We start from the raw sequence: 10,730 nt of genomic DNA, 5'->3' as shown, positions 1-10,730 counted from the left end.
ACCAGGTGAGGCTATGGTGACATCAGGGCCCAAGTGGCTTCTGGTGGTCATGTGTGGGTACATGGTTCTACTGCAACTAGAATCAGTGTTGATGTCCAGCTAGGGTCTGTGTTGATGTGTTGATGTACATTGCCAATTTTCCCAAGGGGGCCATGAAATACCATGTATTGACTTACAGGGGCCATGCTGAGCTGGTCCCACTTTTATTTTTTTATTGATTTTATTGAGCTCTACATTTCATTTTTTTCTGCTACTCTCCCTTCCTCTTCACTCCCCTTCAACCTTCCCCCATGGTTCCCATGTTCCCAATTTACTCAGGAGGTCTTGTCTTTTTCTACTTCCCATGTAGATTAGATCCATGTATGTCTGGGGAAACCACTCCCGTCACCAGAAAGTTGAACTGAAACTTTGTTAGCCTTGGGACAGCAGACCTCAATAACCCTAGCACAGGAGAGCAGGAGCTGTACCCTGCACTTGGGAAAACTGGCCTCACTCTTCTCCATGGGTCTGGAATTGCTGGTGTTGACCCTCACTTGAAGGGGATTGTTCCAGTAACCCAGACTGACTACTCCCCAACGTCTTCTCCATTTGTGACCTCTGTGATTTACTGGAGCACATGAAGGGACTGGTCCTGAGGGACGATATGCCCATAACAAGGGGCAACAACAGGATATTCAAGAGGAGATTCTCTGAGGGTCTAGTATTGATGGTATACCAAAAGCCAGAAGCCTTGAACCTGACTAACAACACATTGCACAATGAACATTTGCAAGTAAATGTTTGACTAAAAATATAATATACAGCATCTCCCAATGCACTAAGACGAAAGGGAGGTGATGGAGAGGTGGGAAACATGGAAGAGTAGGAGTGAAGAGGGTTTTTTTATATGCTTTGTTTGTTTTTAAATAATATTCTTATTTATATTTTATTTCCTTTTCTTTTTATTGTTTTAATTTTCTTGTTTCTTTTTAAGTTTTCCCTTAGGAGAACAAAAGAAAGGTAAGGGGCAGATATGGAGGTCCTGGGAAATGAGTAGGTTTAGGGCACATTGTGTGAAATTCCCAAAGAATAAAAAATGTATGTTAAAAAAAAACCTCAGCAATAAGAAAAATAATTGCCTGATCAAATGCTAAGCCAGAAAATATATGTAGTCAAAAACAAAGGTTGCACAAAAGATGACACAGATAAGGAAAAGCATTGATTTTTATTGGTGTCAATTTATGGGTCAGTAATATATTTATCTTTCCTCTGTGACTGAGGAAGAACTAAAATTCTTCTATATTTTGAATCTCTTTAACATGTGTCTTGAAATTTGTTAGTGCTGCTCTGTTAAATCAATGAAGGAATTGAAAAGCATACAACCTTACTGAGGGCTTATTGTATACTATGAGTAGTATATATTCAATGAGATTTTTATATTAGGAAAACGACAATGCATAGTTAAAACTCAAAGACATTATGTATATTTAAAGTTCTTTAAAGATGAACTGTATGGCGTCACAGTCGCCATGGCCAGCTATCTGTACGGGCAGAGTTGCCCTGAAGCAGCAGGACAGTCACCTGGAGCACTCCCACATGGCTACTACCCTGGACCTCCCCATGGTGGGGGCCAGTGTGGCAGTGGATTCCCCCCTGGCGGTGGTTATGGAGGTCCTGCCCCTGGAGGGCCCTATGGATACCCCAGTGCTGGGGGACTCCCCTCTGGAACTCCGAATGGACCATATAGTGTACCCCCAGGGAGCCTTTACAGTCAGCCACCTCCAAGTTCCTATGGTGCTCAGCAGCCTGGACCTTATGGACAGGGTGGTGTCCTCCCCCCAATGTGGATCCTGAGGCCTACTCCTGGTTCCAGTCAGTGGATGCCAATCACAGCGGCTATATCTCCCTCAAGCAGCTGAAGCAGGCCCTCGTCAACTCTAACTGGTCCTCATTCAATGATGAGACATACATGATGATAAACATGTTTGATAAGACCAAATTTGGCCGCATTGATGTTGTCGGTTTCTCAGCCCTATGGGAATTCCTCCAGCAGTATGACCGGGAGCCTCTTCCAGCAGTATGACCTGGACCGCTCTGGAACCATCAGCTCTGTAGAGCTGCAGCAAGCGCTGTCGCAGATGGGCTACAACCTGAGACCTCAGTTCACCAGCCCCTGGTGTCTCGCTACTTCACGCACTCTGCCACTCCCGCCATGCAGCTTGACTGCTTCATCAAGGTGTGTACCCAGCTGCAGGTGTTGACTGAGGCCTTCCGGGAAAAGGACACCACCATACAGGGCAACATTCGGCTCAGCTTTGTGGACTTCGTCACCATGACAGCCTCTCGGATGCTATGATCCAGCCTACCCAACAAGAGTGGAGCATACCAAGGGATGTGGCCTGTCTTCTCTTCCTTCTCTCCTAGCAAAGCTTTTCCTAGCCTGACCTAAGAAAGGACAGAAGGTTGAATACTCTGGGCTGTGGAATGGCACCCCCTTGGGGTAGGGGATGCTGGTGGTGGCAGTGGAGTTAGTGTCTGGTCAGCTGTCCCTGGCCTCTGGCTTCCCCCTCTGTTCCCTGATGCCAGTGCAAAGCATCACCGCTGGCCTCTGCTGGCACTACTGTCATCCCTCACCAAGACCGCCAGGTCAGATGAGCCCAGTTTCTGCTAAATGGACTTAGACTGAGCATGAGGGAGATTTGCTGGGACCAGTGCCTGGGATTCCTCAACTCCCACAATCCTTGTGTGTTAGCATTAGTTCACCTGAGATTTTGCCTGCTCTAGAGGCTTGGAGAATCTGCCATTTCATCCATATCTGATGAGGTTCCTGCCCTCCAAAACTTGGAACCCTCACTGACCTGCCGTGCTCCACTCAGCTTCAGTTCGGGGGACAATTGTCACATCTTACTGCCAATGTTTATAATTTGCCTTTTTTTCCCATTTGGGGCCAAAAGTCCATAAAACTGTGAGTTTCAACAAAAGACTCTACAGTCCCATGTTCCTCCCCCCCCAAAAAAAAAGTTCTTTAAAGATGAGATTTCCACTATCCTGGGGAGATAGGTACATGAGAAGTACATGCCCTAATGACCATGTGTGCTGCTGGAACTTTGACAAATGCCATGACCTCTAATTAGAGTTTAGAAGAAATTTGCAGGCATATATTTCACTCTGGAAAAGACAGTTTTCATCAAAGGTAGCTCCCTATTAAAAATATGACAATTTGACTCAGGGTCAAGCTATAAAAAAATTTTAGTGGTCATCTACTTTATCTTTGAATGTGGACAAAAAGAAAATAGTTTATGAAGATCTCTAAATGGCTTGTGTGCCTAATAAGTGAGATGAGATGGTTTTCATTGTAAATGTGATGCAGTCTAAAATCCTCTGAAGGGGGTCTCAAGGAGGGATTTCCTAGATCAAGTTGTCCTGTGCTCTTGTCTGTGGGAGACTGTCTTGATGACATTAGTTGATATGGAAAGATCCATCCCAGTGTGGGTCTTACCATCTCATGCTTGTGTCCTGGAATATATAAGGAAAATATAGAAAGTAGATTCAAGTGTGCAGATATGCACTCATTTTCTCTCTTCTGCACTTGTGATGTGATGTGACAAGCTGCTTTAAGTGCCTGCCACCTTGACTTTCCATCAGTGAAGGATTGTAACTTGGAATAGAGAGCTAGAATAAAGCCTTTCACTGCTAAGTTGCTTTTTTCTGGATATTTTATCATAGTAACAACAATGAAACTAGTACAATAAGCAAAATTATTAATTTTATTAACCCAGAGGCACTAGATTTGACAAGTAGGTTTTTAACATTTTGAAATAGAGATATAAATGATATGCCATTACAAGGATAACATGACCAAAAGCAACTTGGGGCAGGAGTTTAATTAAACTTACACCTCTATATTACAGTTCATCTTCAAAGGTAGTTGATATGTTTCTGCCAATACAAAAGCCAGATCAGACCTCATTAAAAGCAGATAAATACAAGTTTATGGACATTGCTCCTGGGTGAGTTCACCAATCCTAAAGAATAGGGCCAGAGAAGTCAAGCATCTGTGCTAAGGCAGGTAGTTTTTATAGATCTTAGGTGAGGGGTCATGACCTGCCAGCCAGTAGATGGGACTGTACTCTAATATAAACAAAAGCTAAACTCCTGGTCATGCATTTGGGTAGCCTGGTCACATCAGAAGTCATGTTGTAACAGTTGCTAGAAATGTTGAACAGGAATCTTGCCATCATTCTTCTGTTCAGAGTTTTTTTCAGTGTAGGTGGTAGTAGAACAGACATTTTTCCTGGCTTATTTTTTGGTCTATATCCAAACTAGTGAGGCTCCAAGGCCCCAAGGGGCCTTTAGGGACTATGTGGACAACAGCTTCAGAAAAAGAAAAGGATTATTTCTAGTACGTTTACCTGAGTCTTTCTGAAAATGCACCATGAACAGCCTCTCCCATATGGCTGCCTGAACCATTTCATTTCTATTTCTAAATAATGAATATTGTTCTTATCTCACACCAACAAAATTACTGTGTGCAGACAGAAGCAATGTGTCTCTTCTCTTCAGAGAAAAATAGGTTCTCTCACCAGCATAGACTTCAGTCAGAGAAGAATCATTAGATCTCAGGATGTCTGACCCTGACTCCTGGGAACAGTGTCCTGTTGTTGACTCTCCTGATGCTACTGGAGAGCATGACTCAGTAGAATCCATCCTCCTTGCCTATAATCCAGTCCTTCCTAAAGAATTCAGCAACTCCTGAAAACCACAGCAACTGCTACAGAAGGGAGGCTAAGAACTCTGTCTGTGAATCCTATGAGTATTGACTCTGTAGGTACTTCAACTACAGAAGTAGCCAGAAGCATTCAAACAGATCATACCTCAAGCAGTAATGACATTTTAATGCCTCATTTGACAAATCATATTTAAATCCCTTCAACTCTAAGACCCTTCCAAATCTTGAGCTGTTTCAGAAGCAGCTGATGGGACTCTGTAACCCCATCCTCAGCACTTTGTGCTCACCCACTGAGGCTCTGAGGTCTGAGACACAAACAGTAAATGTGGACAATAATGCATAGTCCTGAAAGCTTCTCAGTTCCTCAGTGTGATTCTTCACTGTGTCCTCTGTCCTGAACCTTCCCCTCACCTTTTTAAGAGGTATCAGATTTCTTCTTAATGTTTCCTGTGTTGCCATACTAATGTGTCATAAGCTGAATTTCTAAAAAAAAAAATCGTAAAAATATTAAAAAAATAAAAAATAAACAACAACAACAACAAAAAACAATGCTCAAGCATGTCCTGACAATTTTTGAGTCTAGAGTTCACTGGGCTGGTTTCTTTTTAGACTTCTTTCCCTGCCTTGTAGGTAGCATCTTTCCCTCTGTCTTCACACCCAATCCTTCTTTATGTCTTTATTTATGTCCTTTTCTTGTATGATAGATTGAGTCACAATCTATAAACTCAGACCATTTTAATTACTGTATCTCTAAAGACTTTGTAACAAAAACAACCATATTTGTGGGTCTCTGGGTTCTAGCTATGAAGTACTTGGAAAACTCCTTTGTTACACTCAGAAATCTCCTTTCATCCTCTTCATTCTGCATGCATTCTCTTTCTCTTTAGACTTTCTCTAATTATATTTATTTGGGTATTGTCTCAATGGTGCTTACTCTAGTGGATGTTTCTTTTTATTTTACCATTTTACAACAGTGTTATCCATTTATTAAAAGACTGCACACACAATGAGGAGAGAGTTGGGTTCCCCTGAAGATGGGGGAGGAAAGGCTGCAGCCAATGTTCTGAAGAGCTGACCCTGAAACTAGGGGGTTGGATTTGAAGGAACAGATTGAGAGGTGAAGATCTCTGTTAGCCTTCTTGTCTCCCTGGTCATAGTGGCTTGTAGGTTCCCAGGAAGTGCCTGGTAAAGTTAGGGCTTGTTGCCCTGGCTAACATGTAATGTCATTATTTTGTTTTCTCTCTCCCATTTCATATATCTTGGGTAATTTGATTCTCCTTTTTTGTGGATTTTCCTTCCTACAATCAAGTGAACATTTTTCTTAAAAGATGAAATCACACTCATTAGTAGTTATTTTAGGCCAATGGTTCTCATGACCTCTTAGGGAGACAAATGACCCTTTAACAGGAGTCACCTAAGACCATCAGTGGTGTGGAAAGTCCTGTTTATGTTTTGCTTTAATTGGTTAAAGATTAAAGCTGTTTTAGCCAGTAGCTTAGCACAATAGAGCTATGTAGAAAAACTAAACTGAATTCTGGTAGAAAGAAGGCAGAGTCAGGGAGAAGTCATGGAACCACCACAGAGAACAGACACTTCCACTGGAATCCGCCTAAATTTTGCTGTAGGCCACGACCTCATGGTGATGCACAGATTAATGGAGTTGGGTTAGTTTAGGATATAATAGTTAGCCAGAAATATGCTTAAAATATTGGCCAAACAGTATTGCATATAATATGGTTTCTGAGTGATTATTTCAGGTCAGGGCAGTCAGGAAACAAACGAAGTATCTCCACCAACAATGAGCTGCCTCCAACAACACATCAGAAATATGAGTTATTTACAATTATGATTGATAACAGTAGCAAAATTGCATTTGTGAAGTAACAACTAAAATAGATTTATGGTTGGGGGTTCCCACAAGATGAGAAACTGTATTAAAAGGTCACAGTAATAAGAAGGTTGGGAGCTACTGTCCTAGAATTTTAAATAGATTCCAGAATGAAAAAGAACTGTCTAAAGTCAGATAACAGATGAGAATAGCTAGCAAAAGCAAAGAATTCAATCTAAAAATTATATAAACATATTAAACTCTAAAATCAGACATATACATAAATGCTTGTTTAACTAGTCTAACAACAGTTTTTTATTGAAAATAAAGATTTTCTTCATATAATATATTCTGTTCACCCTCATCTTGTCCTAAATCCTTCTCACCCCACTCCTTATCCATCCTTATGCCTACAGTCTCTTATTAGAAAACAGGCAGGTAAATAAGAAAACAAGCAAATCATTATCAAAATAAGCAAAACTAAAATAAATAGGAAAAATGCTCACATAATCCATAAAAATACAAAACTGCAAGTCATAGTATGCAAACAAAATACCAGTAAGGTAAAATATAGCCAAACAAAACAACAGTTTTAATATCAGATATTTTACTGACCAAATCATTAAAACAAATGTCATCTATTGTTTTCAAAACTTTGGATGGACATAAAAACCATTTCCTTATTATCTTAGGATCTAATTATGTTTAAAATTGACCATGGGATACTACGATTAGAATATATTACATGAAAAACATAGTTTCAATTGAACAATTTGACTACATCAATGAAAACAACATAGAATCCTAGGCTTAGGGACATTTCAGAAAGTGCTTCTCTTTCGACTTCTTCAGCAAGGCCCAGGGTACCATGACTACATGAACAGCTCTAGGAACAGAGTGCTGTGTCTATCTAGTGATCTTTCTTGGAATATTAGCATTCCTGTTAAGGAAGAAACTTCATTCTTCAGTCTAGTCCTATTCTGGTGGAGGCTTTGGACCTAGTAGAGGGATTGTATTCACACTGTCTGGTGGAGCTATATTCTCATCACAGGTCTTGACTCTCTGGTTGAAGCACTTCTGTTGTGGTGGGAGCGGTGGGCTGCATTCCTGCCCAGTTCCCGCACAGCTAGCTTTACCTGAAATAAGAACACACAAATTGTATTCTTTTAAACACTGCTTGGCCCATTAGTTCTAGCCTCTTCTTGACTAATTGTCATATCTTGATTAACCCATTTCTAATAATCTGAGTAGCACCACGAGGTGTTGCCTTACCAGGAAGGATCTTAACCTGCGTCCATCCTGAAGAGGAGAGCTGTAGCATCTGACTCACTGCCTTCTTCCTCCCAACATTCAGTTCTGTCTACTCTTCCTATCTAAGCTGCTGTCCCATCAAAAACCAAGCAGTTTCTTTATTAATTAACCAATGAAAGCAACAGATAGACAGATGACCCACCTCCATCATTTTCCCTTTTTCTGTTTAAACAAAAAAGAAAGGCTTTAACTTTAACATAGTAAAATTACCCATAACAAAACAGTTATCAAGCAAGAATTACAGTTACAATATTTAGATCAATTTTATCTTTTATCATAACTAAGTATAACTATAACTATAACTAACCATTCTTCAACTCCATCAAAGATTCCAGAAGGATAAGCAAGCAAGAAGTCCAAAACTCTAGAAATGGCAAAGACATCTCACTGTCTGGACAGTCACCCAAAGTTTTTTTGTATCATTGGGGCATCCATCTTTGGCCTACAGGCCCATAGTATCCAGCAGACATTTTCATGAAGCAGGAAATTTCAAAGACAGTTCAGTCACTTCCTGCTGTCCTGCAGAATGTCCCGCAGACTCTTTCATGAATCAGGAACCCCAAAAGATCATCCCACCTTTAGGCAAGTTCAGCAGTCCTCTCTCTGTGGGTTCTCTGTGTTCGATTTATGCAACAGTCCAGGCAAGAGTTTCTTGCCCAAATGGCTATCAAACTCCATAAGGAGCCTCTTCGATGAACGTGTTCCTCTTGAAGTAGATTGATGCTGCCAGGAGCAGATGTGTCTCATTGTCATGAAAAACCCTAAGTTATTAAAACATTAAATGCAATATTCTGTAGTCTTTGAAAGATATGAAGAATGTCTATCTGAATTATATCTATGCATATCTAGAAAATCTAACTAACATGACTACAAGCTTGACTATTATTGTTGATTATCCATTAACAACCTATATTTCCTAATTAAACATTATATTTTGAAATGAACTACACAATCACAATACCTTAATCAAGATTAGAAATACATATACATATAACAAAATTGACCTTAAAATGCATACCAATGCAAATTATTCATATCTATATATCATATCCCCCTTTAAATGTAAAAGAACATTTATAAACAATATTTGGGAACATGGGTGCAGTTTTTTCTCTCTAAACTGCTTTCTGCTGAATGGGGGCACTGTTATTTAGGTCTTTTTTGGTATAACCTGTGTGTCAGGTTTATCTCAGTCAGCAGTTGAGTGAAGTAGTTTTTTGAGGGTATGTACAGCAACCTTTCAGGAGGGCGTGGTATATCATACCATATTGGGATAGAAGCAATCCACAGGGTCTCATCCTCTGTGTAAACAAAAGAAGAAACTCTTTTCCAAAGCATCATATCCTTAGATCCAAATTTTGAAGTCATACCCTTATGATATCCATTCTGGTTTATCTTGGCAGCCCATGTAATGAAATGTCTTTCTGTACTTAGCTCCTTTACAGTCAAAAGTTTAAAAAAAATCACAATAATACACAGAATCCAGACTTTTTGTGAATTTTTCATTTTTAAGTGGCTTGTTTTTCATTATTCATTTTTATCTATATCTATCTGTATTCTGTCTCTTTAAAGATTTTACCCTTTTTTAAGCATTAACTTTATTTTTTATATTCTTTTTCTTCTCTTTCACAAGCCTACGTACACTCATCCAACATTGTGACCCATAGAGGTCTTTTATGTCTGAATCTTTTCTATTGTGAATCTGTAATTCTTTACTGTCCAGGAGCACTTCTTAAAATGCTAAGCGCTTTTTAAAAACTTTCGCTTGAGCCACATTGGGGTGATACGGTACTGCCTGTTTCCTGCCCAGTCTAAACCTTAACTGTGCTGTTATTATGGTAATTATGATAGTTTCTGACTGAGATCAGCACAATTCAGCATGGAGCAGCTGCTCATGCCTAAGAGCCATTCAGTGCCCCTAAGCTGCGCACAGTTCCAGGCACACAGCAAGTCCACATTGGAGCCGCATTCAGCAGTTTAATTTTGAGACTGAGCATGCAGCACAGAAACTTTTCATCCAAGTTACAGCCAAATCTGACATGCAGAGCATTGCGCAGTCTGAAAACATCTCTCTGTATAGCGTCAGAAATCCACCATGCTCTCCCGCCTGCCTATGTCTGATTCTGCTGTCTACCCAGGCAGGAAGAACTGAGCCAAGGGCAAGGTCTCAGCTACTTTCCTCCCTATCCTGAGCAGGTACACAAACATACAGTCCAATAAAAGCCATTGAAATGCTTTAAAGCCAGAGTGTGCACTGGAGGCACAACCCCAGAAAGCTGCGCTTTAAAATGACACGGCTTCTTTTTTCTGCAGCTATTGCTGAAACAGGAAATCTCTCTACAACATGCACCAACAAACAGCAAAAATCTGTGTTTAACTCTGTTTTTTTCTCTGTTTAAAATTAAGCTCTCTCGGGTTTTTTTTTAATATAATGAAGTTTTTTTTAATTTATTTTTGTACATTTTTTTCACTTACTTTCTGCAGCCTCCCATTTCCCTCCCCCTCCTCCCACCCTTCTCCCCCTCCCCCAAGCTCCTCTCCCCCTCCCTCTCCAGTCCATAGAGAAGTCAGGGTTCCCTGCCCTGTGGAAAGTCCAAGGTCCGCCTCCCTCTGTCCATGTCTAGGAAGGTGAACAACCAAACAGGCTAAGTTCCCACAGAGCCAGAACATGAAGTAGGGTCAAAACCCTGTGCCATTGTCCTTGGCTTCTCATCAGCCCTCATTGTTCACCATGTTCAGAGAGTCCGGTTTTACGCCATGCTTTCTCAGTCACAGTCCAGCTGGCCTTGGTGAGCTCCCAATAGATCAGCCCCATTGTCTCAGTGGGTGGGTGCGCCTCTCGTTGTCCTGACTTCCTTGCTCATCTTCTCCCTCCTTCTGCTC

At 40.7% G+C, this 10,730-nt stretch overlaps 1 pseudogene; it reads left to right on the top strand.

The window, feature by feature from the left end:
- Window positions 1-1,508: 1,508 nt before the first annotated feature.
- On the top strand, window positions 1,509-2,356 carry LOC101985919 (annotated as a pseudogene).
- Window positions 2,357-10,730: the final 8,374 nt, after the last annotated feature.

Source organism: Microtus ochrogaster, linkage group LG5, assembly GCF_000317375.1.
Source record: "Microtus ochrogaster isolate Prairie Vole_2 linkage group LG5, MicOch1.0, whole genome shotgun sequence".
Classification (NCBI taxonomy): Eukaryota; Metazoa; Chordata; class Mammalia; order Rodentia; family Cricetidae; genus Microtus; species Microtus ochrogaster.
This window is presented reverse-complemented; position numbering and strand designations above follow the sequence as displayed.